Here is a 25,397-nt window from a genome sequence, read left to right as displayed (position 1 = left end):
AAACCTTCAGAAACAGACTTCAAAGAGAAACTGCAGAACTAAAATGCATTTGCAAATGTAACACCATTAATTTGGGCTTGAGTAGGGACTGGGAGTGGCTGGCTCACTACAAAAGCAACTTTCCCTCACCTGGAATTGACACCTCCTCATCAGTTACTGGGATTAGAGTACATCCACCCTGATTGAATTGGCCCTGTCAGCACTGGTTCTCCACTTGTGAGGTAGCTCCCTTCTCGTCATGTGTCAGTATAATAATGCCTGCATCTGTAATTTTCACTCCATGCATCTGAAGAAGCGGGTTTTTTACCCACAAAAGCTTATGTCCAAATAAATCTGTTAGTCTTTAAAAAGCCACCAGACTCCTTGTTGTTTTTGTGGATACAGACTAACACAGCTACCCCCTGAACTTTGGATAAGAGACCAAACTGGTTCAGTGGCAAAGAGGAGTGTAAGTGGTTTCACTTACGACCACAGCACCCCCTGGCGTCACATTGCCGGGTCTTTGCCTCTAGTACCCACACTGATCACCTCTTTGGCCCTGCTTCTGTCCAAAAGTTAGTCCTTCAGCTAAGTCATATCTAGTCCAGACCCCCTTCTGGGGTAACAGAAGTCCATCAGAAGTTCACCCAAACAAAAAGGTCCTTCCACGCTGCTTAGGATTCTCTTCAGCCCATCCTCCAAGCTCAGTTCCCAGCCCTTTTGGGGCTACCCTTTTAAGTCTCCCAGGCCCCAGGATAGAGCGCTGACGCCTAGGCTCCGTCCCTAGAGTACCCTCACAGTCTTACCCCATCTTCCAGACCATACTTCAGGGCCTTCCACAAGACTGTAACTTGCTCCCTGCAAACGGAGTCTTCTCAGCCCTTTTAAGAGGCCAAGGTGTTTCAGGGTGTCACCTGACCCCAATTAGTCCTGACCCCTCTGGCTAAGACACAGTTAATTATGGCACAGATGGCCTGATTGAACAGGGCTGGCAAGCACTAGGCATCCTGGCCTTTAAAAGGACAGGCCACTCTGTTACAGGATACCAGCAATTACAACTAAAAAAGCAACATAACAAATGGAAAAGGGGGAAAAATGGGTACCATGTTATGCTTACAAGAAGCACATGGGATCTTTTTCATGGGAAAAGACAATATGCTGCATTTATTGAAGATACAACAATTAGCATATGCATTCAATCACACACCCCCCATACACTCACTCCTGCCAGTTGATGTTCTAGTTACCAGTCCAGAGTCCAGATCAATTTAGTGGCCAGCTAGGTTGACCATGGGTAGACAGAAGCCGGATTCGGTCAGTCGCAACACAATGCTCCAGGAAAGTCTTGGCAGGACGAACCCAAAGTTCCATGGCAGGGTACCCTGTTTATATAGTGATTTTCCTTTATTGGGACCAATTGGTTTTGCACTGTCATGCTGTAATCAATTGTTGTTTGATGAGTTCTTGTTTTCTTAAATTGTCCTTCTCACCCTTTATCTTGTTCTTTCATCAAGTCTCTCAGGGAGTTACCCCACACTGGTTTTGATCACAGTTATCGTGTCCCCATTGATAGGTGCCCGTCTCATCTTAAGAGTCGTCAATCTGCCCTCTTCTGACATTTCAATAGGGGTGTGTTGTAATCTCCTGGTGCCCTTGCGTCTGTCCTCGGTTCCTCCCTAGAACATCTGGTCCGGTGATGGCCTTCACACTTATTTAACACATACATTACTCATTAACACACAAAACAGAATTGATTTACATAGAACATTTGAATAGGAACATCAAATTGCAATGCAAGAGAAAAAACAATCACTGCATTTTTACTTATTTTAAAATGCTAAACCCACAACAAAGTGGTGACCCTAAAAGGTCTGTTACTGCCTTGAAATCAGTTCAGACACAGATTCTGGCAAAGATGCATCTTTACCAATGGCCACCCTAGGCAATTCCTTTCTGCTTTCAGAAAGGGTGGCTGGCAGGATATGGTGAGATCATACATTAATACATGGTATATTATTAATCCTTCATTCTAAGTTATACAAAATACAAACATAAAATTCTACTACCAGAAGCATTCAATATAAAACGAGAAGTTATGAAGGGTAAAAAGTTGATAAAGAAGGCTAAAGACATTAGGGGAAAAAAAATCAGTGGTTGGCAGGGTTAAAGAAATTTTAAAGTATGTCAGGAACAAAAGAAATCCTAGGAATGGTATAGACCTATTACTAGATGGAGATGGTAACACTGTTAATGATGCAGAAAAGGCAGAAGTGTTCAATACATATTGCTATTCTATATTTGGAAAGCAGTATGATGTTTTACTTGTATCATATGAGAATGATGAAGTACTTTAGAGTCCATTAGTAACTAAGGAGGATGTTACACAGCAATTACTAGGTATAAACACTGTTAAATCAGCAGGCCCGGATAACTTGCAGCCAAGACTCCAAAAAGAGTTAGCAAGTAGATCTCTGGCCACTGATGTTAATTTTTGATAAATCTTGGAATACTAGGGAAACTCCAGGAGACTAGAAGAGTGCTAATGTTTTGTCAATATTCAAAAAACATAAGATGCACCAAGTAACTATAGGCTGATTAGCCTGACATCAATCCTGGACAAAATAATGGACAAGCTAATACAGGATTCAATTAATAAAACCAGGATGGGAATACAATTAATGCCAATCAACATGGTTTTATGGAAATAGGTCTTGTTAAATAAACCTGATTTCATTCTTTGACGAGATGAAAAATTTGGTAGATAATAGTTACTGTACAGAAACATTTAGAATTTTGTAATTCATTTGACTTAGTACCACACACCATTCTCATTAAAAAAAATTAAAACTAAACATTATCAATAAATTACACCATGAGAGGGTGAATACAGGCGAACAAAGTATTAACAGAAGTCTGAGAGCTTAGTTAGTCCACATTGCTGACCCTGGAGGGTGTGTCAGGCTTGATGTGTTAGACACAGCTGGGGAGGAGGTGGGTCTTCATAAAAGAAAAAAAAAAAAGTTGTACGGGGGAAATCCAGGAGAAAAGAGGTAGGGAGTTCTTGCTCTCTAGGAAGGCCCTGGGAAAAAACAGACTGAAGAAGGCCATTGGGACACAATTAATCTGCGTGGTAGGCCCTGAAAAGGGGGTAAAGTGCAGAGAAGAGGTCCTGAGGGGTTGGTATTCCAGCAAGGGAAAAGAAGTGGGAGAACCTAGGAAGAAGCCAGAATCTGGGAGCTGCGTTAAGCAGCAAAAGGCAGGGGCTCGGATGTAGGAAGTGGCCCAGAGAAACGGAAGCACATCTGAAGGAGCAGACTTAGCTGCTTAATACAGAGTTCCTGGGCTGGAACTAGGGTTGCCAACATTGCATTTCAAAAATAAGGAATGGTTTTCTTAGCACCCTGCCCCACCCACATCCCAATATCATATCATCATCATCTAATAAGCAGTACTCACCTACATTCGCCAAGGGCATTTCTTGATGCTTTTTGCTGCACTCAGCAACTCCGGATCTTGCTGTATAGAGATGAAAAAATAAGGGACCTCCCTCGTAATAACGACTGTTGGTAACCCTAGCTGGAACCCAGAGCAGCAGGTGAGTCTGTGTTCCCCTTCCAGCACTCAGAAAACGGTGTACAAGCCCAACATAAGAACTATTGAGCCCATAATGTGGCTGAAGACCGAGCCTTAAGGATAAGCCAAAGAATAGCTCAAGAAGGGGGCAGAAATATCTTTTATTGTACTGGACTTTGTTACCCTGGAAAGGTTGTAAACAAAACATGACCTGACCGGAGAACTCAGCCACAAGAAGAGGCAGGGCCAGAGCACCCATAGGGTGCACTGCTACACCATGCACAGCCATGAAGGCGTGCTTCAGCAGTGAGTCCATCTTTCTACATACGTTAAATGGATTAAATGCTGGATAACTGACAGATCACAAAAAGTAGTAAATCATCTGAAGACTTGAAGTGTCATTGATTGTTCAGACAGGAGAACTTTGAACATTTAACTAATACTACAAAATGGAGAAAATTCCTGGGTGCCCGATGAATCTGTACATGATAGTACACATCTTGCAAGTAAAGGGTGCTGAACCAGTCAATATGATCTAGGGAGGGTTTGAGAGAAGTGAGTGTTATGTGAAATCTGATGTCGTGTATAGTGTCAGAGGTTGAAAATTAGACTCCAACCCCCTTTCTTTGTTGGAATCAGGAAGTATGGAGAATAAAATAGTCTCCTCAAATTGGGGAGGAACTCTCTCTATCAGACCCCATTGTAACATCAAGTCTCTCTCGTTGCATGACCACCTTATGAGAGTGGTCCTTGAACAGGGATGAGTAAGGAGGGTAGGAGGAGGAATGGACTGGAATTGTATAGCTTAACCATCTTGAATGATCTGAAGTACCATTGGTCCATAGTTATTCCAGTCCAAGCCTCCTTGAAGGCTAGGTGGGAATCAAAAGTAGAGAAAGAATATACTTGATCTGTAACTTCAACCATATCCTCAAAATGGTTTATTTTGAGAGTGACCAAACTGCGATGAGATATTAGAGGAATTAAATGATTTTCTCTTCTGCAATCTTGGTCTGTCTACTCTGTTGAAAGAAAGATCTCTGGTGAAAGACGTAACCAGAAGTAGAGGGTTGAGGACTCTTCAGTATAAATTTGTGGTCTATATTGTTTCTTCTTGAAAGATGGGATATAAAAGCCATGGAGTCTTACAGTAGCTCTTGAGTCCTTTAAAAAATGTAATGTATCATTCATCTTGGAACTAAACAGATCCTGATCCTTACAAGGTAAATCCTGTATTGTAGTCTGAACCTCTTTTTTTAGCCCTGATGCTGAAAGCCAAGAATACCTCTTGTTCATGCTCCTGTATCCACTGCATCCAGAGCTGCTTGTAATGAGATTTTAGTACTTAAGCTGTCAGAGCATAAGGAAGTAAAACTTAACTCTTCTCTCAATTCAGAGGGATCTTGAAAACTTGCCACTCTATCCCATTGTATGTAACTCTATTTGGTTATCATTGATTGATAGTTAAAAATTTTGCCCTGAAGAAAGGCCAAAGAGAAAGTGTTCCCCCCATCCCACCCCCACAGATCTAGGGGGAAGAAATTCCTTCTTTTTTGTTGCAGATCTGGAAATCTGTTTGGATTTCTCATGAACAGCAGTAATTACTGAGGATGAAGGATTCAGGTGAGTATAGAAATATTCAGCCCCCATAGAAGGATCTTGATGATATTTCCTATCTACTTATTTGGAAGTTGCTGATATAGAAAATGGTGTTGCTATATATAGAAAATAATTCTTTTGCTGGGTCAAGGATACCTTCATTAAATAGGTAAGGCTACCTTATTTTGAGTAGAAGATTGTAGGATATCAAATTATTCATATGACTTTTCTTGCACAAGTTCCAAAGGAATTTCTGATGTCTCCAATATCCTCTTTAACAGCTCTTGGTAAGCTTTGAGGTCATCTATTGTTGGAGCAGAAGATGCAACAGCCTCATCAGGAGGAGATGGCATCTGTCCTTCTGGAGGAGGGTCATTCTGAATCTGCTCTTCATCTTCCTCGGATAGAGGTGGAATTACGGACTTCTGAAGATAATATGTATGCAATTAAACTTGCCTCTGTGGGCATCTGCACCCTGAATTAGAAGGATGAGGAAATTGCTGATTTGGATTGTGTTAAGGAATGCAGTATGGCCAAATAAGTGGGGTCTCTTTTCAAAAACTCTTCTGCTAAAGGAAAAGGAACATGAAATGTTGTTAAAATAAAAGCGTTACTCAATACTTTACATTTCAAATGCTTTAACTTTTTCCCATTTGTGATGGGTTAGGATTGCTACCTGATGTGCTGAGACTACTGCTGATACTACCTCTGAGCCTGTTTTCCCTGCCAGCTTGGGACTTCCGTACCCTGTCTTATTGAGCCAGACACACTAGCCTGCTGCAAACACAGACCCAGATCTTAACCATGTCCCCCAAAAGCTGCAGACTTAACAGAAAACAGCTTAAGAAGTGCTCCTGTCTCTAGCACCCTGATAACCCCATTCCCAATGGGGTCCAAACCTCAAATAAATCCATGTTACTCTGTATAAAGCTTATACTGGGTAAACTCATAAATTGTCCGCCCTCTATAACAGTGATAGAGATATGCACAGCTGTTTGCTCCCCCAGGTGTTAATTATTTACTCTGGGTCAATTAATAAGCAGAAGTGATTTTATTAAGTACAAAAATAGAATTTAAGTGGTTTCAAGTAATAACAGACAGAGCCAAGTAAGTTATCAAGCAAAATAAAACAAAAATACACAAGGCTAAGCCTAATACAGTAGGAAACTAAATGCAGGTAAATCTCACCCTCAGAGATGTTCCAATAAGCTTCTTTCACAGACTAGACTCCTTCCTAGTCTGGGTCCAGCAATCACTCACCCCCCCGTAATTACTGTCCTTTGTTCCAATTTCTTTCAGGCATCTCTTTGGTGTGGAGAGGCTATCTCTTGAGCCAGTTGAAGATAAAATGGAGGGGTTTTTTAGGGCCTTTTATAGTCTCTCTCGTGGGAGGAAACCCCTTTGTTCTCCTGTGCAAGATCACAGCCACAAGATGGAGTCTTTAGCGACCTAGGCAAGTCACCTGTCTATGAATGATTCAGCTTTTTGCAGGCCGATGTCATTGTTTACATATTAGTCTGAACGTTCACAGGAAAGCTCAGATGTGGACTGGCGTCTCCCAAAGTCCATTGTCAGTTAAGTGTTTCTCGATTGGGTCCTGTAGCCAGACAGCCAGCCCCCCCCCTCAGACCAGCATTGCTGGAAACACACGGGAGCCAAAACACCAGGGCACTCCAGCACAGCCTTTGAAGCTCTGAGAAGCACAGGTGTGCTGCGACAATGTGCCTCTGGGAACGTATACAACAATTGGGCTCACAGCAGGCAGAGGCGCTGTGACAGACATGGCTCTTAGCCCCTACTAAAACAGCATGATGCACACACACCAACATCCTAGGTGGGAAAATATTCACCCTGATAAAAGAAGTGTCCAGTAGTCGAAACTTATTGTTTCTCCCTTGCAAGTGTGAACTACTCTTGCGAGAGCTGGCGTCACCCCGACAGACCAGCCCCAATTTAGCATAGAAAGGAGAAAGAATAAAGGAGTACAGAGGTATAAGTAGGGGACCTACAGCACCATGATTTTTGAGTGCTTTTCACTATCTATCTGCTGGTCAGATAAGTGACAGCCTCCCAAGGCTTCTGCAGCTAAGAGGGTCCCTAAGCCTTGTCCCTTATTCGTCTTTCCGCGGAATTGAGTGACCGATCCTGGCTTGGCACCGCTGGAATCGAGAGATGCAAGGAGGGTAAGAAGCACCCACACCTGATCTCCTATCTTTAGTGTACACATATTTTGAAATAGAGCTCTATACTTTGTTTTCTTTCTTTGGGATTGTAGCTTCAGTTTTGTAACTTGTTTGTGTGTGTAACATCTCTACACTTAAATAAGTAGGCACTAGCAATTTTGTAACCACATGATTAGAATCTAGTTTAATAAATTTTGGTAACCATTTATGCATAAGCCTGACTTGTTTCTCTGGTTTACTGTAAAGCAGCCAACACAATTAAAGAACCTCAGCCGTTTTGGCTATAAAGCCTGGCCATTAGGTGAGAGTACTAAGAGCCTAGCGTTGAGTTGTGCCGCCTCCACGGGGCAAACTCTTGGGGCACCTGTCAGTCAATCCTGACTGCCCGCTGCGAAGGAGCTCTGAGCTCTAGCAGTTAAAATCACGGGCATGGAGAGGCTCTTAGTGCTGCCATTGGGGCACCTGTCAGTCAGTGTTGACTGCCTGCTGCGAAGGAGCTCTGAGCTCTAGCAGTTAAAGTCACGGGTGGTTAGGACCTTGGGGCATCCGTCAGCCTAGCCCGGGCTGCCCGCCGCGAAGGGACAGTGCGTCCTAGCGGTTAAAGTCACGGATGGTATAAACGGGCATAGCTGGCACCTCACCAAACATCCCTGGCCATCGAAGCTGACCAAATGCTTCACTGAGGCTACTTAGAATCAAAGAAGTACATAGCCGGGGGGTGAGAACAATAACAGAAACTGTAGAAATGGAAGAAGTGCTTTCACCAAAAAGGATAGTGGTATTTGGAAGTAAAACATAGTGAATGTCAGTGAAAATGAGGTAGGATCAGAGGCTAAAATAGAGAATTAACAAGTTAAAAATTACCTAAACAAGTTAGATGTTTTCAAGTCACAAGGGCCTGATGAAATACATCCTAGAATATTTAAGGAGCTGACTGAGGAGATATCTGAGCAATTAGCGATTTATCTTTAAAAAGTCATGGAAGAAGGGAGAGATTCCAGAGGACTGGAAAAGGGCAAATATAGTGCCAATTATAAAAAGGGAAGTAAGTACAACCTGGGGATTTACAAACTAGTCATCTTAACTTCAATACCTCAAAAGATGGTGGCGCAAATAAAGCAACCAATTTGCAAACACCTAGAAAATAATAAGGTGATAAGTAACAGACAGCATGGATTTGTCAAGAAAAATCATGTCAAACTAACCTAATAGCTTTCTTTGACAAGTGACAGAGCTTCTTCTCCACCTTGGTGGGTCCTGTGCTTCTGTTTAGCAGTGTGCTGAGGTAGTCCTCTTTCCCTCAGTTTCCCCCATGCGCCTGGGCTTGCTATCCATACCCTGCTGGAGCAAAGTTCCTCCCATCCTCCTTAAAGTGGGGCCAGGGAGAAGGGGCAAGGGAACCTCTCAGTCTCTGGTAGCCCCTGCGGGCATGGTGGCCACAGACTAGACACCCAGTTCAGTCTCTCCCCTCGGGTGGAGTCTCTTCCCTCAGACCCCAGTTAGGCAGATATTTTTTCACCCTTCCCCTCTGTAGCTGCAGGGTTTCTTTCCTGGTGCTTGTCGGCATCTGCACCACCCAGCTCTCCAGTTGTTCACCCTCCTCTCATAGCTCCTAGCACAGGTGCCTATTTGGCTGGAGGGGAGGCTTTTAACAGGTTTGGGCAGGCCCTTGATTAGCCCCAGGTGTCCTAATTAACCTAGAGTACCCTGTTCAGCTACCAAAAGAAAAGGGATCTACTTAGCCTGGGGGTAAAGATTGGCCTTCCAGACCACTCTCCTGCAGGTGTGGAACTGCTGCTGGGCCCAGGGCTCTTGCTGCCTCAGCTCCTCATCTGGGCCAGACCCCCACATTGCTGGCTGGTGGACTCCCTGGTTTCTACTGCTCTTTGGGGGAGGTGGCCTGCTGGCCTGCTCCCTGGAAGGGGAGTGAGGGACACCGCCCCTGTTGTTGTCACTGCCAGCACCTGAGGGGTCTCTCCTGCCAGACTGCCTCCTGGTGCTGGTGCCTTTGGGAGGAAGGAGACCTCTGTTTCTGGGGGAGTGTGCAGGAACCCTGCAGGATGCTGTGGAGGGGGACCTCCTGAAGGACTGAGTAACTTTCCATCTTTGCTCTTGTGGTTGGGGTATTGACTGTTGCTGTGGGATGACAGGGGGTGTCTCAAGGTTCCTTCCCCACTCTGAACTCTAGGGTACAGATGTGGGGACCTGCATGAAAACCTCCTAAGCTTACTTTTACCAGCTTAGGTTAAAACTTCCCCAAGGTACAAACTATTTTACCTTTTGCCCTTGGACTTTCGCTGCACCACCAAACATCTATCTGGGTTTTTTATTAGGAAAGAGCCATTGGGAAACGTCTTTCCCCCCCCCCCCCCGCAAAATCCTCACCAAAACCTTGCACCCCCCTTCCTGGGGAAGGTTTGGTAAAAATCCTCACCAATTTGGATAGGTGACCACAAACCCAAACCTTTGGATCTTAAGAACAATGAAAAAGCATTCAGTTATTTTCTCAGCCATTTAAAGAAATCATAATCTAATGCATATCTAGCTAGATTACTTACTAAGTTCTAAGACTCCATTCCTGTTCTGTCCCCGGCAAAAGCATCACACAGACAGACCCAGACCCTTTGTTTCCCCCCCCCCCCCAGCTTTGAAAGTATCTTGTCTCCTCATTGGTCATTGTGGTCAGATGCCAGCGAGGTTATCCTAGCTTCTTAACCCTTTACAGGTGAAAGGGTTTTTCCTCGGGCCAGGAGGGATTTTAAAGGTGTTTACCTTCCCTTTAAATTTATGATGGGGTATGTCATAAATATAAAGGGAAGGGGTTAAGAAGCTCTGATACGGTACTATAAAATCCTCTTACCTGTAAAGGGTTAAGAAGCTCAGGTAACCTGGCTGGCACCTGACCAAGAAATGACCAATGGGGGGACAAGATACTTTCAAATCTGGGGCGTGGGGGGGAGGCTTTGTCTGTCTGTGTGATGCCTCTGCCTGGGGACCGATCAAGGAAACAAGCAATTCAACTCCTATAGAGTTAGTAAGTAATCTAGCCAGAAAATGCGTTCGATTTTCTTTTGTTTTTGGCTTGTGAAATTCACTGTGCTGGAGGGAATGTGTAGTCCTTTTTTTGTGTCTTTTTGTAACTTAAGGTTTTACCTAGAGGGATTCTCTATGTTTTGAATCTGATTACCCTGTAAGGTATTTACCATCCTGATTTTACAGAGGTGATTCTTTTACCTTTTCTTTAAATAAAATTCTTCTTTTAAGAACCTGATTGATTTTTTCATTGTTCTTAAGATCCAAGGGTTTGGGTCTGTGTTCATCTGTACCAATTCGTGAGGATATTATTATCAAGCCTTCCCCAGGAAAGGGGGTGTAGGGCTTGGGGGAATATTCTGGGGGAACAGGACTCCAAGTGGTCCTTTCCCTGTTCTTTGTCTAAATCACTTGGTGGTGGCAGCATACTGTACAAAGACAAGGCGGAATTTGTAACTTGGAAAGTTTTTAACCTAAGCTGGTGAAAAAAAGCTTAGGGGGTCTTTCATGCGGGTCCCCACATCTATACCGTAGAGTTCAGAGGGGAGAGGGAACCCTGACAGAGTGTGATGTGGAGCCTGCCCCCGGTCCATCTGTCCCCCGCTACCACTCCCCACTGTTGCCCCCTCCACCACCCCCACTTACTATCTGCCTCCGCTCCTTACTGTGGGACTCAGCTGCTTGCCTCGCCCCTCTTTACACCGCTTGAGCCTGTAGCAGCAGCCAGAAGAGAACTGCATTTACAAGCACACGTGCCTTCTCCCTCCCCTTGGACTGGCCCTTACCTCTCCTGCTGCTTTCAGCTGGTGGACTTTCCCATCCTCTGCCTTGCCCATTGGTCTCCCTGCAGCAGTTTCCCCTGCTTTCCCCTAACTATCTGCCCTGCCCACCCCTTCCTGTCCATCCTCCCCTTTTTTTGCCGTGGACCCTGGTAGCTTCAGTTTGTTTGCCTGCCCCGCCCTTTGCCCTTGGGTGATTTGCTTGTTTGCCTGTCCTGCCCCAGCCCCTGAAGCTAGTCCTTTTCCTTTGCTTGCCCTGCCCCCAGCCTGTTTGCTTCTCCCCTGACCCAGCTAGACCCCTTGTGTCCATATCCCCCATGGTACTTGTGCCCCCCCCTTTTATGTTGAACCCCAGTATTCACTGCACTCCCCAATGACACTGTAGTTCCCTCCCCTCCCCTGGTGCAGCTGGAGGAGTTGGTTATTCCCCTCCAGTGTTGGTGACTGCACCCCTCCTTCCCTGCCTTGAGGGGCCCCATGCTCCCCCTCCTGCAGCCTAGCAGGGAAGAGCGGTCGATCTTCGCCCCCCCTTCTCCTTTTTCCCATCCCCACTGACTATGGTGGGGGTGGGAAAGCTAGTGGGTCCCATCAGGTGGTACCCGTTGCCCATCCTCCACCTGTCCCCCCAACCCCTCTCTGTGGCTACCGCCTTGACTGCTGCTGCCGAACTGCATGCCATCGCCCCTGCTGGGGCATCGGCGGCGGTGGGCACAGGTGTGGACTCCGTTACTGCATGCCCCTTGTCTCCTCCGACTCTAGGGGAGCCCCCCCAGCTGGCAGGAAGGGCCAGGGGACTAAGAAGGGCAAAGGCCCCGCCCAGAAGTCTAAGCCCTCCATGGTGGGAGCTGCCTCCTCTGCCGTGGCCCTGCCATTGGCTGCAGCGTCCCTCTCTCTTCTCCCTGTTATACCCCCATTGGCTCTGGTGTAGCGAAGGCCATCTTGCTGTGGCTGGGGTCCGTGCTGGTAAATGTGGTCCACCCCGACCAGACTTACACTGTCCCGGGCCGTACCATCTTTGATAATCTGTACTTGGTCCAGGATCTCTTGGAGCTTGGGTGTACAAATGGTCTGTCGTTCACCCTCCTATCCTTGGATCAGGAGAAGGTGTTTGACAGGGTGGACTGTAGGTATCTCTTGGGCACTCTGCAGGTGTTCCGCTTTGGGCCCCAGTTTGTGGGTCTTCTCCACACACTGTACGCCTCCACCGAGTGTCTGGTCCAGCTTGACTGGGGTGAGGGGTGTGTCAGGGGTGTCTGCTGTCAGGACAGCTGTATGCTCTGGTGATTGAGCCCTTTCTCTGTCTCCTCCATTGGAGGTTGACGGGGTTGGTGCTCCATGAGCCAGAGTTACACCTGGTCCTGTCAGCGTACACTGATGACGTGCTCCTCATGGTCCAGGACCCGGGCAACCTGGTGCGGGTGGAGGCCTGTCAGGCCGTTTATTTGGCGGCCTCCTCCACCCGGGTCAACTGGGTCAACAGCTCTAGCCTGGTGGTCGGGGACGGGTGGCAGACGAGCTCCCTCCCACCCATGCTTCAAGCCATCTGGTGGAGCGTGGGTCCACTGCTCTATCTTGGCATTTACCTTTCTGCCATGCATCCTTTTCTGCTGGAGAACTGGCAGGATTTGGAGGCCAGGGTGGGTGAGCGGCTGCAGAGATGGACCGGACTGTTCCGGTGTCTATCCCTGAGAGGGAGGGCGCTGGTGCTGAACCAGCTAGTCCTGTCCATGCTCTGGCACAGGCTCAACACCCTGAGCCCGGCCCCGGGGATCCTGGCCATGCTCCAGAGGACAGCCCTGGGGTTTTTCTGGCCAGGACTGCACTGGGTCCCTGCAGCGATCCTGAGTCTTCCCTTGGAAGAGGGAGGACAGGGCCTGGTCTGCCTTCGTAGCCAGGTCCATGTCTTCCGCCTCCAGGCCCTGCAGAGACTCCTTTATAGTGCAGGTAGTCCGATGTGGAGCATGTTGGCACACGCCTTCCTCCGCCGCCTCTGAGGGCTCCGATATGACCGGCAGCTCTTTTTTCTTCACCCAAGGGGTCTTCCGCTAGACCTCTCAGAGCTGCCAGTCTTCTACCAGGACCTCCTCCAGACCTGGAAGCTCTTTTCGGCGACCAGGTCAGTTGTGGAAACCGAGGGGGCGGACCTCCTCCTGGAGCCCCAGCTACACAACCCCGATCTACGTGTGCAGGTGGTGGAGTCTCCCTTGGTGCACCAGAGGTTGGTCCTGGCAGAAACCACCAGGGTCGGAGACCTCTGGGACTACGACGGGGGGACTGGGTGGATCCCCGTTTGCTTGGCCAGTGCATGCGGCTCTCAACCCTTCTGACCCCCCTGCGCGTACTCCAGGAGGTGGGTGCTGCCTTGTCGCCCCTTTTTTTGGTCTTCCTGCTGCAGGCCCTGTGAGAGGGTGCTCCCCACTCACCCTTCACCCCGGGCCCTCTGGAACTTTTTATCAGGCCCCTGTTCCGCGAGCCCCTCCCTGGCTTCCCCACTCCCACACTCCGAACCGGCTGCGCACCCTGCAGCAGGTTCGCTTTCGAACTGTGCACAGGGACCAACTGTACACGCTCATGCTCGACATGTTGCATTTCCTCACTCTCTCGTCCCACCCCGACACCAAGTGGTGGGACTATTTACCACCTGTGGAGGGCGAAGAGCTCCGGTTGGCCAACCTTTATTCCACCTTGGTCCCACGGCTTGCTGGGGACATCGGTTGGTGGCTCCTTCACAGAGCTGTAAGCACCAGCCTGTATCTGGCGCAGTTCACCCCCATACCCGAGGCCTGCCCCTTTCTTGGCGTGAGGGAGAACCTGGCACACGCCTACCTTGAATGCGCCAGGTTGCAGCCCTTATTCCGGCTCCTCCAGAACCTCTTGTTGAGGTTCTGGCTGCACTTTTCCCCACACCTGTTCATTTTCGCACACCCTATCCATGGCCCCACGAAGTTGCGAGACCTCCTTGCCAACCTCCTCCTGGCTCTGGCCAAAGTCACCATCTATAACACCAGGAGGAGGATGTTGGACAGGGGGGTGCTCTGCGACTGTGGGGCCTATTTCTGTTCCTCCCTGGTCTCACACCTCCGGGCAGAGTTCCACTAGGCAGCGTCCGCTGGCTCTCTAGACAACTTAGAGGAGCAGTGGGTGCTGTCCAGGGTCATCTGCTCAGTGTCCCCATCCGGTACCCTTGTTTTGAACCTGTGACTGTCACTCCAATCCCTGTTTTTCATTAGTTGTCCCCCGTACTCATTTGGTTCCTGGGTCCAGTGGAGAGAGATCATGGGGCCTCTATTCTGACCTGCTGGATGTCCCTGTCAGTGAAATTTAACTGTTTGAAGAAAATTGTGTTTGCAATGCTTTCAGCATTTGGATCCACATACCTGTGTGAACAGGTATTTTTACACATGAAATCTGTCCTCTGACCCTCTCGGAGCCAGTTAACAACTGATCACTCAGAAGCCTGTGTGCAGCTTAAAGTATCCAAATACGTGCCAGACATTGGAAAACTCAACAAGGAAAAGCAAGGGCAAGGATCACACTAAATTGATAAGATCTGCATTTTAATTTAATTTTAAATGAAGCTTCTTAAACATTTTAAAAACCTTACTTTACATACAACAATAGTTTAGTTATATATTATAGAGCGAGACCTTCTAAAAACGTTAAAATGTATTACTGGCACGCGAAACCTTAAATTAGAGTGAATAAATGAAGACTTGGCACACCACTTCTGAAAGGTTACCGACCCCTGATCATGGCATAGAGAATACACTTATAAAGTCTGTGGATGATACCAAGCTGGGAGAGCTTGCACGTGCTTTGGAGGATAGGATTAAAATTCAGAATGATCTGGACAAACTGGTGAGATGATCTGAAGTAAACAGGATGAAATTCAGTATGGACTAATACAAAGTACTCCACTTAGGAAGGAACAATCAGTTGCACACGTACAAAATCGGAAATGACTGCCTGAGAAGGAGTACTGCGGAAAGGGATCTGACTGTCACAGTGGACCAAAAGCTAAATATGAGTCAACAGTGTAACACTGTGGCAAAAATATCAATCATCATTCTGGGATGTATTAGCAGGAGTGTTTGTTGTAAGCCAGACATGAGAAGTAATTCCTCCTTTCTATGCCACGGTTTTTAGGCCTCAAAGATAATATTATGTCCCGTTCTGGGCACCACATTTCAAGAAAGATGTGGACAAATTGGGGAGAGTCCAGAGAAAAGCGACAACAATGATTAAAGGTCTAGAAAATATGACCTATGAGGGAAGATTGAAAAAATTGGGTATGTTTAGTCTGGAGAAGAGAAGATTGAGAGGGGACATGACAACAGTTTTCAAGTACATAAAAGGTTGTTACAAGGAGGAGGGAGAAAAATTGTTCTCCTTAACTTCTGAGGATAGGACAAGAAGCAATGGGTTTAAATTGCACCAAGAGTGCTTTAGGTTGGACATTAGGAAAAACTTCCTGTCAGGGTGGTTAAGCACTGGAATGAATTGCCTAGGAAGGTTGTGGACTCTCCATCATTGGAGATTTTTAAGAGCAGGTTAGACAAACACCTGTCAAGGATGGTCTAGATAATACTTGTCCTGCCTTGAATACAGGGTACTGGATTAGAGGACGTCTTGAGGTTGCTTGCAGTTCTGTGATTCTATGAATTCTAAGAAGTAAGGGCAAAAAGAAATACCTCTGAACAACATACTAATCCACAGAGGCCTCCCTACCAACATTACAAAAAGAAGGATTCTAGGTGGACTCCTCCTGAAGGTTGAAACAGCAGACTGGACTTCTACATAGAGTGCTTCCGCCGACGTGCACAGGCTGAAATTGTGGAAAAGCAGCATCACTTGCCCCATAACCTCAGCCGTGCGGAACACAATGCCATCCACAGCCTCAGAAACAACTCTGACATCATAATCAAAAAGGCTGACAAAGGAGGTGCTGTCGTCATCATGAATAGGTCGGAATATGAACAAGAGGCTGCTCGGCAGCTCTCCAACACCACTTTCTACAAGCCATTACCTTATGATCCCACTGAGAGTTACCAAAAGCAACTACAGCATTTGCTCAAGAAACTTCCTGAAAAAGCACAAGATCAAATCCGCATAGACACACCCCTGGAACCCCGACCTGGGATATTCTATCTACTACCCAAGATCCATAAACCTGGAAATCCTGGGCGCCCCATCATCTCAGGCATTGGCACCCTGACAGCAGGATTGTCTGGCTATGTAGACTCCCTCCTCAGGCCCTACGCTACCAGCACTCCCAGCTACCTTCGAGACACCACTGACTTCCTGAGGAAACTACAATCCATCGGTGATCTTCCTGATAACACCATCTTGGCCACTATGGATGTAGAAGCCCTCTACACCAACATTCCACACAAAGATGGACTACAAGCCGTCAAGAACACTATCCCCGATAATGTCACGGCTAACCTGGTGGCTGAACTTTGTGACTTTGTCCTTACCCATAACTATTTTACATTTGGGGACAATGTATACCTTCAGATCAGCGGCACTGCTATGGGTACCCACATGGCCCCACAGTATGCCAACATTTTTATGGCTGATTTAGAACAACGCTTCCTCAGCTCTCGTCCCCTAACGCCTCTACTCTACTTGCGCTATATTGATGACCTCTTCATCATCTGGACCCATAGAAAAGAAGCCCTTGAGGAATTCCACCATGATTTCAACAATTTCCATCCCACCATCAACCTCAGCCTGGTCCAGTCCACACAAGAGATCCACTTCCTGGACACTACAGTGCTAATAAACAATGGTCACATAAACACCACCCTATACCGGAAACCTACTGACCGCTATTCCTACCTACATGCCTCCAGCTTTCACCCTGACCACACCACACGATCCATCGTCTACAGCCAAGCTCTGCGATACAACCGCATTTGCTCCAACCCCTCAGACAGAGACAAACACCTACAAGATCTCTATCAAGCATTCTTACAACTACAATACCCACCTGCGGAAGTGAAGAAACAGATTGATAGAGCCAGAAGAGTTCCCAGAAGTCACCTACTACAGGACAGGCCTAACAAAGAAAATAACAGAACGCCACTAGCCGTCACCTTCAGCCCCCAACTAAAACCCCTCCAACGCATTATTAAGGATCTACAACCTATCCTGAAGGATGACCCAACACTCTCACAAATCTTGGGAGACAGGCCAGTCCTTGCCTACAGACAGCCCCCCAACCTGAAGCAAATACTCACCAACAACCACATACCACACAACAGAACCACTAACCCAGGAACCTATCCTTGCAACAAAGCTCGTTGCCAACTGTGCCCACATATCTATTCAGGGGACACCATCACAGGGCCTAATAACATCAGCCACACTATCAGAGGCTCGTTCACCTGCACATCCACCAATGTGATATATGCCATCATGTGCCAGCAATGCCCCTCTGCCATGTACATTGGTCAAACTGGACAGTCTCTATGTAAAAGAATAAATGGACACAAATCAGATGTCAAGAATTATAACATTCATAAACCAGTCGGAGAACACTTCAATCTCTCTGGTCACGCAATCACAGACATGAAGGTCGCTATCTTACAACAAAAAAACTTCAAATCCAGACTCCAGCGAGAAACTGCTGAATTGGAATTCATTTGCAAATTGGATACTATTAATTTAGGCTTAAATAGAGACTTAAACAGTAGCTAAGTCATTATGCAAGGTAGCCTATTTCCCCTTGTTTTTTCCTACCCCCCCCCGCCCGACGTTCTGGTTAAACTTGGATTTGTGCTGGAAATGGCCCACCTTGATTATCATGCACATTGTAGGGAGAGTGATCACTTTGGATGAGCTATTACCAGCAGGAGAGTGAGTTTGTGTGTGTATGGGGTGGGGGGGTGAGAAAACCTGGATTTGTGCTGGAAATGGCCCACCTTGATTATCATACACATTGTAAAGAGAGTGGTCACTTTGGATGGGCTATTACCAGCAGGAGAGTGAGTTTGTGTGGGCGGGGGCCGAGGGTGAGAAAACCTGGATTTGTGCTGGAAATGGCCCAACTTGATGATCACTTTAGATAAGCTATTACCAGCAAGAGAGTGGGGTGGGAGGAGGTATTGTTTCATGGTCTCTGTGTATATAATGTCTTTTGCAGTTTCCACAGTATGCATCCGATGAAGTGAGCTGTAGCTCACGAAAGCTCATGCTGAAATAAATTGGTTAGTCTCTAAGGTGCCACAAGTACTCCTTTTCTTTTTGCGAATACAGACTAACACGGCTGTTACTCTGAAAGAAGTAAGGGCTTAGCCATTGATAGTCAGTTAGATCTACCCATGGGCCAATTTGAGAATTTTATGACAAGAGGAGGGCCATTGGCACAGAAGGCTGATGACAAAAAAACCCAAAACAAACAAACAAAAAACAGCTGCCAATAAATAAAGACCTCAATTGCAACATAAGTATTATTGTGGCTATCTTTTAACAAAGTTTACAAATCAACATTATTGTGTTTGTGGCTCTCTAATGGGAGAGGTGACATCAATGCTCTCTAGCAAGGTTTGTGAACAGCGGTTTGTAGGTGGTCAGGGAAAGGCACATGGACTGGTGAAGATGCTTATCTGTCAGGTGATTGCAGTGTTCTTTCTTCATAATGTTCATAGCAGAAACCCCAGATTTGCAGAGGTACATTGATCCGAACATCATTAAAAGATGGATGGCTAAATGCTGACTATTCTGAAACTGGTCAGCACATTGAAATTACGAAGACCCACTACTCTGAATTTTGCCTTCGTAAGAATGGCCATACTGGGTAAGACCAAACGTCCATCTAGCTCAGTATCCTGTCTTCCGACAGTAGCCAATGCCAGGTGCCCCAGAGGGAATGAACAGAACAGGTAATCATCTAGTGATCCATTCCTTGTCGCCTATTCCCAGCTTCTGGCAAACAGAGGCTAGGGACACCATCCCTGCCCATCCTGGCTAGTTTTATCTAGTTCTTCTTTTTTTTAACCCTGTTTTCGTCTTGGCCTTCACAACATCCTCTGGCAAGGAGTTCCACAGGTTGACTGTGCGCTGTGTGAAAAAATACTTTCGTTTGTTTTTAAACCTGCTGCCTATTAATTTCATTTGGTGACCCCTAGTTCTTGAGTTATGAGAAGGAGTAAATAACACTTTCTTATTTACTTTCTCCACATCAGTCATGATTTTATAGACCTCAATCATATCCCCCCTTAATTGTCTCTTTTCCAAGCTGAAAAGTCCCAGTCTTATTAATCTCTCCTCATATGGCAGCCGTTCCATACCCCTGATCATTTTTGTTGCCTGAGACACTCTGTGCCTCACTGAAACCCCCTGCACTTCCATGTTCATCCTTATAATATGACTGTGTGGTATCCAATGCAAAGTTTGTCATGTCGGGTGTCTTCAGAAGGCTCATGATGCCCTAAGCATTGTTGTCACAGTGATGTTATAGTAATTGTTGTTACAGTAATGTTATAGGTTGTAATTTCATGTATACAGTTATGAGGCTAAAAATGTGTCCTCATGGCTTAAAACAGGCTCAGGCAAAACTCTCCAAGAGCAGAGGGGCAGTTCACACCTCATCAGGGCATGTATGAGACAAACCCAGCCCAGTCTCACAGGAACAAAGGACACTGGCCTAAGCAGCAACAAAGGATCTGTTGGACTCTTGAGTGAGTCCCCCCCCCCCCCGCTTCCTTTTGTCAGTTTGGGACTGCAATGACGTAATGCTCTCCTGACTCTGAAGCGGGGGGGGACCCAAGGGGGGAAAAAAAAACATGATAAAAGGGAGAGACGTTTGCCATGCTATCTATCTCTTCCACCTCCATCTACAGACATCACCACCAAGCGACTGAAGTCCTGATCAAAGGGGAGAAGAGCCTGGCTGAAGGGCAACCAGCCAATCTGGTGTGAGAAGCATCTAAGTTTGTCAGGCCACTGAAAGCGTTAAGATCAGCTTAGAATGCGTTTTGCTTTTATTTCATTTGACCTAATCCGACTTGTTGTGCTTAGATTTTAAGTGATTATAAGTCAATCTTTGTAGTTAATAAATCTGTTTGTATATTCTACCTGAAGCAGTGTGTTTGGTTTGAAGCAGAAAGAGCAAATATGACAGGCGACCAGCTTGGCTTAACAGTGAAAGTATAAAGGCTGAGGGATCTGGACTTGTTTAGTCTGCAGAAGAGAAGAGTGGGGGGGGGGATTTGATAGCAGCCTTCAACTACCTGAAGGGGGGGTTCCAAAGAGGATGGAGCTTGGCTGTTCTCAGTGGTGGCAGATGACGGAACAAGAAGCAGTGGTCTCAAGTTGCAGTGGGGGAAGTCTAGGTTGGATATTAGGAAACACTAGTTCACTAGGAGGGTGGTAAAGCACTGGAATGGGTTACCTAGGGAGGTGGTGGAATCTCCATCCTTAGAGATGGAATCTCCATCCTTTTTAAGGCCCGGCTTGACAAAGCCCTGGCTGGGATGATTTAATTGGGGATCGGTCCTGCTTTGAGCAGGGGGTTGGACTAGATGACCTCCTGAGGTCCCTTCCAACCCTGATAGTCTATGATTCTATGAATCATTAAGAAAGGAATATATAAATCCATGGTACAACCTCATCTTGAATACTGTGTACTGATGTGGACGCCCAATCTCAAAAAAGATATATTGGAATTGGAAAAGGTTCAGAAAAGGGCAATGTGACGTTCCCCTGATGTTATCCGGACCGGTGATCTGCTAGGTCACTCCAATCCTTGACTCTGGGAGTCAGCCTTATCCTGCTCTGCTGTGAGAAACCCCACTCCTGGGCAGTTCGCACACAGCTTCTGCCATGTAAGCTGCTCCTTGGATTGTGCAGCTGAATGACACTAGCCAATATCTCTGGTCCCAGACACAACCGTAGGAACCTCCATCTTGCAGTGTCCAGTTATGCCCACTGGACACTGCAAGCTTATATGAGCTTGTCAATTTAACAAAGAAATTGATATGTACCAGGCTTGTTATCCCAAGGGGAGTCTCTGACAGGCTTCATAGAATATTAGGGTTGGAAGAGACCTTAGGAGGTCATCTAGTCCAATCCCCTGCTCAAAGCAGGACCGATCCCGAATTAAATCATCCCAGCTAGGGCTTTGTCAAGCCTGACCTTAAAAATATCTAAGGAAGGAGATTCCACCACCTCCCTAGGTAGCGCATTCCAGTGTTTCACCACCCTCCTAGTGAAAAAGTTTTTCCTAATATCCAACCTAAATCTCCCCCACTGCAACTTGAGACCATTACTCCTCGTTCTGTCATCTGCTACCACTGAGAACAGTCTAGAGCCATCCCCTTTGGAACCCCCTTTCAGGTAGTTGAAAGCAGCTATCAAATCCCCCCTCATTCTTCTCTTCCATAGACTAAACATCCCCAGTTCCCTCAGCCTCTCCTCATAAGTCCTGTGTTCCAGTCCCCTAACCATTTTTGTTGCCTTCCCCGGACTCTTTCCAATTTTTCCACATCCTTCTTGTAGTGTGGGGCCCAAAACTGGACACAGTACTCCAGATGAGGCCTCACCAGTGTGGAATAGAGGGGAACCATCACGTCCCTCGATCTGCTGGCAATGCCCCTACTTATACAGCCCAAAATGCCATTGGCCTTCTTGGCAACAAGGGCACACTGTTGACTCATATCCAGCTTCTCGTCCACTGTAACCCCTAGGTCCTTTTCTGCAGAACTGCTGCCTAGCCATTCGGTCCCTAGTCTGTAGCGGTGCATTGGATTCTTCCGTCCTAAGTGCCGGACTCTGCACTTGTCCTTGTTGAGCCAGCATTCTGCTTGCTTTTTTGACTGCCGCTGCACATTGAGTGGATGTTTTCAGAGAACTATCCACAATGACTCCAAGATCTCTTTCTTGAGTGGTAACAGCTAATTTAGACCCCATCATTTTATATATATAGTTGGGATGATGTTTTCCAATGTGTATTACCTTGCATTTATAAACACTGAATTTCATCTGCCATTTTGTTGCCCGGTCACCCAGTTTTGAGAGATCCTTTTGTAGCACTTTACAGTCTGCCTGGGACTTAACTATCTTGCGTAGTTTTGTATCATCTGCAAATTTTGCCACCTCACTGTTTACCCCTTTTTCCAGATCATTTATGAATATATTGAATAGAACTGGGCCCAGTACAGACCCCTTGGGGACACCACTATTTACCTCTCTCCATTCTGAGAACTGATCATTTATTCCTACCCTTTGTTTCCTATCTTGTAACCTGTTACCAATTCATGAGAGGACCTTCCCTCTTATCCCATGACTGCATGTTTTGCTTAAGAGCCTTTGGTGAGAGACCGGCTTTCTGAAAATATAAATACACTATATCCACTGGATCCCCCTTGTCCAAATGCTTGTTGTCTCCCTCAAAGAATTCTAATAGAATCATAGAATCATAGAATATCAGGGTTGGAAGGGACCCCAGAAGGTCATCTAGTCCAACCCCCTGCTCGAAGCAGGACCAATTCCCAGTTAAATCATCCCAGCCAGGGCTTTGTCAAGCCTGACCTTAAAAACCTCTAAGGAAGGAGATTCTACCACCTCCCTAGGTAACGCATTCCAGTGTTTCACCACCCTCTTAGTGAAAAAGTTTTTCCTAATATCCAATCTAAACCTCCCCCATTGCAACTTGAGACCATTACTCCTCGTTCTGTCATCTGCTACCATTGAGAACAGTCTAGAGCCATCCTCTTTGGAACCCCCTTTCAGGTAGTTGAAAGCAGCTATCAAATCCCCCCTCATTCTTCTCTTCTGCAGACTAAACAATCCCAGCTCACTCAGCCTCTCTTCATAAGTCATGTGCTCTAGACCCCTAATCATTTTTGTTGCCCTTCGCTGGACTCTCTCCAATTTATCCACATCCTTCTTGTAGTGTGGGGCCCAAAACTGGACACAGTACTCCAGATGAGGCCTCACCAGTGTCGAATAGAGGGGAACGATCACGTCCCTCGATCTGCTCGCTATGCCCCTACTTATACATCCCAAAATGCCATTGGCCTTCTTGGCAACAAGGGCACACTGTTGACTCATATCCAGCTTCTCGTCCACTGTCACCCCTAGATCCTTTTCTGCAGAACTGCTGCCTAGCCATTCGGTCCCTAGTCTGTAGCGGTGCATTGGATTCTTCCATCCTAAGTGCAGGACCCTGCACTTATCCTTATTGAACCTCATCAGATTTCTTTTGGCCCAATCCTCCAATTTGTCTAGGTCCTTCTGTATCCTATCTCTCCCCTCCAGCGTATCTACCACTCCTCCCAGTTTAGTATAATCCGCAAATTTGCTGAGAGTGCAATCCACACCATCCTCCAGATCATTTATGAAGATATTGAACAAAACCGGCCCCAGGACCGACCCCTGGGGCACTCCACTTGATACCGGCTGCCAACTAGACATGGAGCCATTGATCACTACCCGTTGAGCCCGACAATCTAGCCAGCTTTCTACCCACCTTATAGTGCATTCATCCAGCCCATACTTCCTTAACTTGCTGACAAGAATACTGTGGGAGACCGTGTCAAAAGCTTTGCTAAAGTCAAGAAACAATACATCCACTGCTTTCCCTTCATCCACAGAACCAGTAATCTCATCATAAAAGGCGATTAGATTAGTCAGGCATGACCTTCCGTTGGTGAATCCATGCTGACTGTTCCTGATCACTTTCCTCTCATGTAAGTGCTTCAGGATTGATTCTTTGAGGACCTGCTCCATGATTTTTCCAGGGACTGAGGTGAGGCTGACTGGCCTGTAGTTCCCAGGATCCTCCTTCTTCCCTTTTTTAAAGATTGGCACTACATTAGCCTTTTTCCAGTCATCCGGGACTTCCCCCGTTCGCCACGAGTTTTCAAAGATAATGGCCAAGGGCTCTGCAATCACAGCCGCCAATTCCTTCAGCACTCTCGGATGCAACCCGTCCGGCCCCATGGACTTGTGCACGTCCAGCTTTTCTAAATAGTCCCTAACCACCTCTATCTCCACAGAGGGCTGGCCATCTCTTCCCAATTCTGTGATGCCCAGCGCAGCAGTCTGGGAGCTGACCTTGTTAGTGAAAACAGAGGCAAAAAAAGCATTGAGTACATTAGCTTTTTCCACATCCTCTGTCACTAGGTTGCCTCCCTTATTCAGTAAGGGGCCCACACTTTCCTTGGCTTTCTTCTTGTTGCCAACATACCTGAAGAAACCCTTCTTGTTACTCTTGACATCTCTTGCTAGCTGCAGCTTCAGGTGCGATTTGGCCCTCCTGATATCTTTCCTACATGCCCGAGCAATATTTTTATACTCTTCCCTGGTCATATGTCCAACCTTCCACTTCTTGTAAGCTTCTTTTTTATGTTTAAGATCCGCTAGGATTTCACCATTAAGCCAAGCTGGTCGCCTGCCATATTTACTATTCTTTCGACTCATCGGGATGGTTTGTCCCTGTAACCTCAACAGGGATTCCTTGAAATACAGCCAGCTCTCCTGGACTCCCTTCCCCTTCATGTTAGTCCCCCAGGGGATCCTGGCCATCTGTTCCCTGAGGGAGTCGAAGTCTGCTTTCCTGAAGTCCAGGGTCCGTATCCTGCTGCTTACCTTTCTTCCCTGCGTCAGGATCCTGAACTCAACCAACTCATGGTCACTGCCTCCCAGATTCCCATCCACTTTTGCTTCCCCCACTAATTCTACCCGGTTTGTGAGCAGCAGGTCAAGAAAAGCGCCCCCCCTAGTTGGCTCCCCTAGCACTTGCGCCAGGAAATTGTCCCCTACGCTTTCCAAAAACTTCCTGGATTGTCTATGCACCGCTGTATTGCTCTCCCAGCAGATATCAGGAAAATTAAAGTCACCCATGAGAATCAGGGCATGCGATCTAGTAGCTTCCGTGAGTTGCCGGAAGAAAGCCTCATCCACCTCATCCCCCTGGTCCGGTGGTCTATAGCAGACTCCCACCACTACATCACTCTTGTTGCACACACTTCTAAACTTAATCCAGAGACACTCAGGTTTTTCCACAGTTTCGTACCGGAGCTCTGAGCAGTCATACTGCTCCCTTACATACAGTGCTACTCCCCCACCTTTTCTGCCCTGCCTGTCCTTCCTGAACAGTTTATAACCATCCATGACTGTACTCCAGTCATGTGAGTTATCCCACCAAGTCTCTGTTATTCCAATCACGTCATAGTTCCTTGACATCACCAGGACCTCCAGTTCTCCCTGCTTGTTTCCAAGGCTTTGTGCATTTGTATATAAG

The sequence above is a fragment of the Natator depressus genome, chromosome 1 (genome assembly GCF_965152275.1).
Source record: "Natator depressus isolate rNatDep1 chromosome 1, rNatDep2.hap1, whole genome shotgun sequence".
NCBI classification, from domain to species: domain Eukaryota; kingdom Metazoa; phylum Chordata; order Testudines; family Cheloniidae; genus Natator; species Natator depressus.
The sequence above is the reverse complement of the archived record's forward strand: the minus strand, read 5'-3'. Positions refer to the sequence as shown.